Source organism: Melanerpes formicivorus, unplaced genomic scaffold (genome assembly GCF_026170545.1).
Source record: "Melanerpes formicivorus ecotype bairdi unplaced genomic scaffold, bMelFor1.0.p_v2 SCAF_35, whole genome shotgun sequence".
Lineage (NCBI taxonomy): Eukaryota > Metazoa > Chordata > Aves > Piciformes > Picidae > Melanerpes > Melanerpes formicivorus.
The window spans coordinates 8,259,729-8,269,381 of NW_027142387.1; positions in this window are offsets into that span (position 1 = coordinate 8,259,729).

Below are 9,653 nucleotides of genomic sequence, written 5' to 3' on the forward strand. Positions count from 1 at the left end.
TTCCAGGCTTAGAGCCTCCCCAGCTTCCCTGGGCAACCTGTTCCAGTGCCTCACCACCCTCATGGGGAAGAATTTCTTCCCAATGTTTAATCTTGATCCAGCTTCGTCCAGTCTGAAACCATTATCCCTCGCCCTGTCACTCCATGGCTTTGTCAAAAGTTCCTCCCCAACTTTCAGGTCCCTCCCCAGCTCTCATCCATAGAGGAAGATGCACTTTCTAGATCTGGGTCTTTGCTGCTTTCATGTGAAGTGTGTGCCTTTAAGAACCACTCTCTACCCTCATAATTCCTTATTATAGGAAATTGCAGTTGGCAGCAATCAGGTTTAAGTATTTAAACATTTTACATTTAATTGAGGGGATTAAATTCACATTGCCATTTTAAAATGTTTTCCCATCTTAACTACAAACCATGCTTGGATGTTCTCAAGCTTTTTTAAGGTGTTGATATTGGCTTGGTGTGAAAATACTCCAGTTCATAAACACAAACCCAAACACATCATTATCTTGTCATTTAAAGAAGGACACATTCCCTAGCAGGCACCAAATTGTTTATTACTTTCATTACTGCCTTCCCTTCTCCATCCCTCTCCCACTGATCAATTTTAAATGTCACATGTGGAAAAAAATCCTCATCATGACAGAACTGGCACAATCTGGTCAAGAACAGTGATCCCTCGTGGTAGGGAATCACATCCAGCTCATTTTTTGCATTTTCTTTTAATCTAAATGACTTAAATATTTCCAAGAATGAGGCTCAGGGACAAGGGATTGTGGGTGACCTCTCCTTTGAAGTGAAATAGCAAAAATGACAGGGAGAAAGTCTAGGAAAATGTGGCTGCCTTCCATGCTTTTTAGAAACATGCTTTGTTACTACTCAGAGTAGTAAAATGCTTTTCATTAACCACAGGCATACTACAGTGCAGCTCAGGAGGGGAAACCTGGTCTAGTGGAAGGTGTCCATGCACATGGCAGGGGGGTTGGAACTGGATGATCTTTAAGGTCCCTTCCAACCTAAACCATTCTATGAATCTGCACCCCACGTGTTTAACCTGACTGCAGGAGCTCAGCAGGCACAGGCTGAAGCTGAAGAGATGCTGAATGTTCTGGAGCAGGCAGCAGCCAGGGATTTGTTATGGCAATTATATAATTATTATGTAATTGCTGCAAAAGTGGGATTTGTCACCAAAAAATCAGGCATCCTCTTATCTTCCCAGTGCAGATCAGATAACACTATTTTTAATCAGGATTGTAATCCAGTTTCCTACATCCTCTCACCCTCTGGGTACACTGAAGCACCATGATAAAACTCTTCTGAAGAGGGTCTTAGTTCTCCATGCTTTGCCTTTTAGACTTGTGAAGTGTTGGGGAGACAGATTTTTATACACCTCTGGAAGATCTCTAAGAATTATTAACCGAAATGGAAAGCGAACAAACATCAAAAAGTTCAACTCTGAGTTTGCAGTACTTAAAACTGTAAAATAATATATAAAAATATTTTCCACTTCTAATAGAATGCTAGAATAGTTTTGTTTGGAAAAGGTCTTTAAGATCATAGAATGGTTTGGGTTGGAAGGGATGTACAAAGGTCAACTAGGCCAAACCCTGTGCAGTCAGTGGGATATCTTCCACTAGATCAGGCTGCTCAGAGTCTTGTCCAGCCTGACCTTGACTATCTCCAGGGATGGGGCCTCAGCTACTTCCCTGAGAACCCTGTTCCAGTGTTCCATCACCGTCATGTTGCAGAACTTGTTCCTAACACCCAATCTAAATCTTCTCTAACCATTGCCCCTGGTCCTGTAACTGCAGGCCTTTGGAAACAGTCCCTCTGCAGCCTTCAGGTACTGGCATGCTGCAATTAGGTTTCCCTTGAGCCTTCTGTTCTCCAGGCTGAACAACCCCAGCACCCTCAGACTGTCCTCACAGCAGAGGTGTTCCAGCCCCTGATCTGTGGTCCTCCTTCATCAGGTCCATGTCCTTCCTGTGTTGATGGCTCCAGTGCTGAATGCAGTACTTCAGGTGAACTCTTACCAGAGCAAAGTGGCAGAATCACCTCTACCTCTCTCTGTCTGCTGGCCACCATTATCTAGCATTCTTTAACTCTGTCAAGGTTGATGAAAAACCATGTCCCTCAACACCACATCTCTGTGTCTTAATATTCATTTTCTGGCAGAATAAATGGGAGCAAAACATTGAAACAGATCTTAATGGAAAATTCTTCTTTTCCTTCCAAGCCAAAAGCTGTAAGAATTACTGTTCTCAAAAACAGCTGGGTTCCTTTGAAGTGAAACTAAAACAGAAGATGATGGAGAGCAGGTCTTCTGAGGAACAGCTGAGGGAACTGGGGGTGTTTAGCCTGGAGAAGGGGAGGCTGAGGGGAGACCTCATTGCTCTCTACAGCTCCCCGAACAGAGGTTGGAGCCAGGTGGGGCTCTTCTGTTCCCAGCAGTCTCAAGTGATAGGAGAGGAAATGGCCTCAAGTTGCACCAGGAGAGCTTTAGGTTGGATGTTGAATAAAAACCAAACCACTAAAGCATGTGGAGAGTTTAAACTTTGATGGGTATTGACTTTCCAGTGGAGAATGGTAAAAGTGATTAGTTGCTTCTTTAAAAGTAAGGAGGAAGACAAACAATGCTTTAATCTCTGCTATCCAAATGGAAAAGCAACCATAAGATTTGGAAACCTCTGCTGGCTTCTTCATCATCGGTATCTGAGGCAGCCTTCAAACTATGGTTGTCACCATTAGTGAGCTCTGTGGTGAGGATCTTTTAATTGGAAAACAGACTTAGGACTGTGAAGTGTGTTTTGTGTATGGTGCTCACACACGCTCACAGAATGCATTGCATTGGAAGGGAGCCTCAAAGGTCATCTTGTCCAACCTCCCTGCAGTGGGCAGGGACACCTCCAACTAGATCAGGCTGTCCAGGACCACATCAAGTCCAATCTTGAGTGTCTACAGGGATGGGGCCTCAACCACATCCCTGATCAGCCTGTTCCAGTATTTCACCACTCTCATTGTAAAGAGTTTCCTCCTCATGTCCAACCTAAATCTCCCCTGCTCCAGTTTCAAACCATTGCCCCTCATCCTATCACTACAAGCCTTTCTAAGCAGTCCCTCCACAAACTTTTGTAATGTTTTCCTCATCAGGCTATGAGATGTAACACAGCTTGGTAGTGTCTACTAAGGGTTTTGGTCAACAGAAGAAGCACTTTTCATTATCCAGCCTCTAGATTTTCTTTTATCTGACTCCTCTGTTGATATCTGTAGCTTCTTATGACTTCTGTATTTATCTGACTCCTTTACCTGACTCCTCTATTGACTAGCTTTCTGTTTCTCCTCCAAATACAGTCATCTCCCCTAATCCATACTGTATTGAGCAATTGGTAAGCAACATTATTAATGGGAAGGCAGCCACCCCCAGAAAGCATCATCACATTGGATTTTGGAAGATAAGGATAAATTGAGCACTCTGCCTGGACCTCCCTTGCCTCTTTGCCTCACACAAAAGAATATATGGTCTATGGATAATTTATAAACAAATAGTATTATGTTATTGATTGCCAATCTCCATGGTTACTGGGCTCCTCCAGTTTCATCTTGGCTTCTGTGTAATTAAACCTTGTGACACACATGGATTAGGCTGGAAGGGCAGGAATTGTTACAAAGGACAAAGGAGGAAGTGTCCTTTAGTTTGCATCATGGCTTAAGTGGCAAAGCTCTTTTGTTTCTGTGTATGCAGTTGGTAAGGGTAAAAAAGCACTGTGCTCAAACACCTGAAACAGTTCTTTGAGTATTGGAGCACGGATGTGGTGGTGGGGTTTATCATAGAATCACAGAATGGTCTGGGTTGGAAGGGACCTTCAAAGGTCATCTAGTCCAACCCCCTCTGCAAGGGCATCCTCAACTAGATCAGGTGGCCCAGAGCCCTGTTGAGCCTTACCTTGAATACCTCCTGGGTTGGAGCCTCAACCATCTTCTTGGGCAACCTGTTCCAGTGTTCTGCTACCCTCATGGCAAAGAACTTTTTCCTAACATCCAATCTAAATCTACTCTTCTCTATTTCAAAGCCATTGCCCCTTGTCCTATCACAGCAGGCCTTTGGAAACAGTCCCTCTCTAGCCTTCTTGTAGGTCCCCTTCAGGTACTGCAGGCCGCTATTAGGTCCCAGTCTTCATCTATAGAATTGTTACACACCATCTGGGTACATTCTGCCTGTTGTTGTACTAGGAGCTGTAAGAATTACAGAATGCATCAAGTTGAAAGGGACCCTCAAACGTCATCTTGTCCAACCCCCCTGCAGTCAGCAGGGACATCTAGAACTAGATCAGGCTGCCCAGAGCCACATCAAGTTTGACCTTGAATGTCTCCAGGGATCGGTCCTCAAACACGTCTCTGGGCAGCTCTTTCCAGCATTTCACCATTCTCATTGTGAAGAACTTTTTTCTTATATCTACCTTAAATTGCCCCTGCTCCACTTTCAAAGCTTGCCCCTTGTCCTGTGCACTACAAGCCCTTCTAAACAATCCCTCCCCACCCTTCCTGCAGGTCCCCTTCAGATACTGAAAAGCAGCTATAAGGTCTTCTCTTCTTTAGGCTGAGCAAACCCAACTCTCTCAGCCTGTCCTCATAGGACAGGTGCTGCAGCCCTCTGATCATCTTCATGGCCCCACTCTAGACCCACTCCGGCAGGTCCATGTCCTTCTTGTGTTGGACACAATAATGCAGATGAGATCTCACCAGAGCAGAGCAGAGGGGCAGAATCACCTCTCTCAATCTGCTGACCTTGCTGCTTTTGATGCAGCCCAGGATGTGAACACCCCCAGCTTTAGAGCTGCTATGTTCTAATGTAACTTCAATGTAGCAGCAAGTACCCAGGCTTGTACAGATAGGTTTTTTTTAATGTTCTTTTTCTTCCTTCCTGCTGTAGGAAAGACCCAGACAATCAGTGGGATCATTGTTAATGGTAAAAAAATTATAAGAGCAATAGGAAAATACACACACACAATATTAAGTACCATCAAACTGTGCTTTCTACCTCCTCCCTCTATTCTGCAGTTATAATAATCTCAGACAGCTCTTGGAACAGCAGTATGGGAAAGTTTAAAGTAAACTTCAGTGAAGTTGACTTTTCTACCAAGCATGTTTTGAATACTTGTCTACGTCACCTTTGAACTGACCCAAAGCAGGTTAGTCCTCTTCTGGATACCTCAAATCCAAGCTATCAAACTACTTTCAAATGCAAATAGGAAACAGTGAAGAAAGCTTTTGCATCTTGAAATAACTTTAAAAAAAAAAAAAAAGTAATCCTCTAGCCTTCATGTCCTGATTATTCTTTCATTTTTCCTTATCAGGCTGTTTTACATTTAATTTTAGTTTTCCTCTTTCTGGATTCAGTTTCCCTGAGCTTCATCCTCGTGGCATATTTATCCTGCCGCAAGCTATTCCCTGAGCTTGTGGATATCTGCTTTCCAATCTAACTGCAGCAGTAACAGCTTTGAAGGGCATGGTCACCTTTACCACGGGCTCACTGACTGCTCCTTTTCCTTGCCATTTCTGCATGGTTTTGAACAGTAAGGTACTGCCTTGTCAATATTTTCATTCTCTCCTCCTTTTCTCTTTCTTAAAGGCCAAAGATTCCTTCCCAAATAAAGCACGTTGATGAGATTATTTTTTTCCCTTTCTTCTTGTTGGTTCACTCCAAATATGGAACTTTCGGCATCTGCCATCTCTGGAGGCTCCCAGTGGAGTGGATACTCTCAACAAGTAGCAGATATTTAAATAAGTAAAAACAAAAATAGGATTTACAAAGAGTCACAGAATTACAGAATCGTACAATAGCAGGGTTTGGAAGGGACCTCCAGAGATGACCAAGTGCAACCTCCCTGACAAAAGCAGGATCACCTAGGGCAGGTCACACAGGAACACATCCAGGCAGGTCTGGGAAGTCTCCAGAGAAGGAGACTCCACAACCTCTCTGGGGAGCCTGTTCCAGTGCTCTGTTACCCTTACAGTAAAGAAGTTTTTCCTCATGTTGAGGTGGAACTTTTTGTGTTCCAGTTTGTATCCATTGCCCCTTGTGCTACCACAGGACATCACTGAAAGGAACCTGGCTCCTTCTTCTTGACACCCACCCTTCAGATACTTATGAAGAAGTTTTACAGAATGTTCTTTCACATGAGCCACTGCAGAAATGAAAGGGTTTAAATACATAAAAGCCATAAGGTCATTAAACCAAGATGCTTAGGTCCTACTGTAGTCACAGAAGGACCAGAAGCAACAAAGAAACCCACTTTGAAAACACAAAGTGTCTGCAAGACTATAGAAAACAAAACATGTCTGCAAAGAGGATTTCTGGATGGTTTTGGCTAGATTAATCCCAGAAATTGATGATAGAAGCCATTCCAGAACTGCATTCAGATGACTCTTCCATAAGACCCAGTGAAGTAACAAAATAATTCTATGTCTCTGCAGAATTCCATCATCTCCTTCCTAAATGTCTAATTCCCTGAAACTTTTCCCTGCCTTCCAAAGAAAAACACTGGCCAAGAAGTGAGCCCAACTGAGCCCACTAGTGAGGACTGAAAATAGGGATTTGCAAAGTGGGCTCTGTGGAAAATTATCTTGAGATGTATATCACAGAATCACTATGACTGGATAAGACCTTTAAGATCATCAAATCTAACCATTATCCAACTCTTACAGGGCTACCACTACACCATATCCTTGGGCACCACATCAATAGACAGCTTCCAAATGCATCCAGGGATGGGGATTCAGCCACTTCCCCAGGCAGCCTGTTCCAGCCTTTGAGAATCCTTTCATATAGAAGTTTTTTTCTAATGCCTAACCTAAACCTCCCCTGGATAACTTGGTGCCATTCCCTCTTGTCCTGTTGTGACTTGTGACAAGAAACCAACCCTCATCTCACTCCAGTGTCCTTTCAAGGAGTTGTGGGGAGCAAGAAGGTCTCTCCTCAGCCTCTTTTTCTCCAGACTAAACAGCCCCAATTCCCTCAGCTGCTCCTCATAGGACCTGTACTCCTGACCCTTCAACAGCTTTGTTGCCCTTCTCAAATGAGCAATTTAAATGATGAAAAGTGGCTTCAGGAATCAAAGAGGTTGTTTGGTCTTCACTTCTTTCCACACAAGAACAATAAACTGCCACATATGCAAAGCTGGATCTGATTGGAGAATTCTGATAAAGTGTGTATTGGATCATTGGACATGAAACTCTTAATTCAGGAATGCCTCAGAGTATGGGTTTCCAATTTCTACTTCATGAATTTGTGCCAGCACAGCTTCCTGAGGTCAGGTGACATGTCCTGTCACTTTCAGGCTTTTTTTTTGCCTAAATAATGAACTGAATTTCACTGACATGCAGAAACTTGCACAAGGGTGTTTGGTTGACAGGCAGGGCTAGAAGCCCCTCTGATTTTCCCCTCCTGATTGTACCTTTCTGATCACAGAGTCATCAAATGGTTTGGGTTGGAAAAGATCTCTAAGACCATCGAGTCCAACCATCAGCCTAAGAGCACTATGGCTATTAAACCACGTCCCAAAGTGCTATTAAACCATGTCCACACGTTTCTTGAACACCGCCAGGGGTGGTGGCTCCACCACCTCCCTCAGCAACCCACTCCACTCACTGTATTACTTATTATATTTCTCACTGTATTAATCCTTGTAAACACTTCTAATTTTCTCACTGAAGACTTATTAATTAAACATGTGAGGAGTCATGGAACAATTAAAGTGGGTCTTCATCCTGAAGAAGTGGTCTGCAGGGAAGAGGAGCTGTACCGTAAGTGTGCTGTGTGCCAGCCCTTTATTGACAGAGGCCACGCTGGGAAAACCCAAGATCAAATCAATAACCTTTTGCCTAGAGAAGAAACCATCATGCCTCATAGATTGAGACACTAAAGTCTTCTTCTCTATTATTCTTAATACACAGTCCCTGTCATGGAGCTTAATCAGAATTCACGAAGCTGCTAAAGCTGAGAAAGATTATTGATTTGATTAAAGAAGAGGAGAAGATGAGGCTGGCAGAGGGAAGATAGGGTCTGCAGGGGAAGTCTTAGCAGCTATACTTCACTCCATGTTAGCTGGCAGGTTCACTGCTGTGAGAAACCAGAGGCATTTTTCTTCCACAGGAAGCCTGAGCACAACAGCCCCATGCTGAGCACCTAAATACCATAGAATCATAAAATCGTTTCAGTTGGAAAAGACCTCTAAGATCATCAAATCCTGCCATCAGCCTAACACCACCATGGCCACTAAGCCATGTCCCTCAGTTCCATGTCTACATGTTTTTTGAACACCTCCAGGGATGGTGACTCCTCCACGTCCCTGGGCAGCCTGTTCCAATGTCTCACCACTCTTGCAGCAAAGAAATTTTTCCTAATATCCAACCTAAACCTTCCCTGGTGGAACTTGAGTCCTTTTCCCCTCTTCCTACCACTTGCTACTTGGAAGAAGAGAGCACCCTCCAACCCTCAGTACAACCTCCTTTCAGGTAGGCAGTTGGGTGTTCAGCCTGCTGACCAGCTGCGTGGTCATGCTGTTTCTCTGGAGGAATCTTCCAGCCTTGGGAGACAGGGTGTTTGGAGCTGAGTCTCCTTCTGTCTCTCCTGCTGCAACTCTTCCATCCTACTTTTATATAAAATGTAATAAATATTAGGTTAGTTGGAGCCCATCCCTGCAAGACACAAGCTCTTTGCTCCCAGCCCTCACATTTTTTCATTCTGCCAAAGGAGCAAAGAGATGGAAAGAAAGATAGCAGAGAAGGAGAGGCAATGACTCTTGCCTGCCTTCCAAGGATGACAGAAAGGCCTGCAGCCTGACACCCTTACAGTGATGATCTGGAGCTCCTCCTACCTTCCCCCTGCCCTGCTCCTAGAGGTGCTGCTCCACTCTGGATATTTAATTACACACACAAAATCCCTATCAGCAGCAAGGACTGAGGACCCCCATCCAGGACAAGCTAATAACATGATCATCTGAGGACTAATTTAGGTAGGAAATTAAAAATCTGAATTCAAATAATCTCATGAAGAGGAAGGTCTCAGCTATACAGCTTCTATCTTCTGCATCATTCCAGTGCCAGGTGTTGCATCAAAGGAGGCATGAGCTTTTCCTTTTCCTCTTCCAGCTTTATTCATCTAGGGAAATCTGATCCAGATTACATTTGGGGATGGGGAAAAATTAAACTCACTGCTTCTGAAAATCACTGCAGCTATCTAGAACACTCCCCCAGCTGCACACAACCATGGATGTCAGCAGCACACCTGTGCAGGCAGGGTCCTCTAGCTAAACTGGAACTCAGTTTAGCTGACTTTATCTCTCCACAAGCAGGAGTAGCACAAGTCTCCTGGCCAGCAACCATTTTCTTGATAACAGGAGACATGCAGCTGCTCTTATCAAAGTAAAAGCTGCTGACAGTAGAGGTAGGAAAGAATTTTTGAGTTCCTCCCCATTGCAAAAGGTGGCAGGCTGGTGTTGGGTTGGCTGGGTGAACCACAGTGCTGGGTGGAATCCTCTCTGGCTGCCTACTCTTTCCAGAAATGGCCCTCCCCTACATGCCAGCCCAGACAGTTCCTTGGCTGGTGAGGGGGGGACTGCATCCAGTGGGAAGAGAGTGGGACCTAAGCACTTGCTC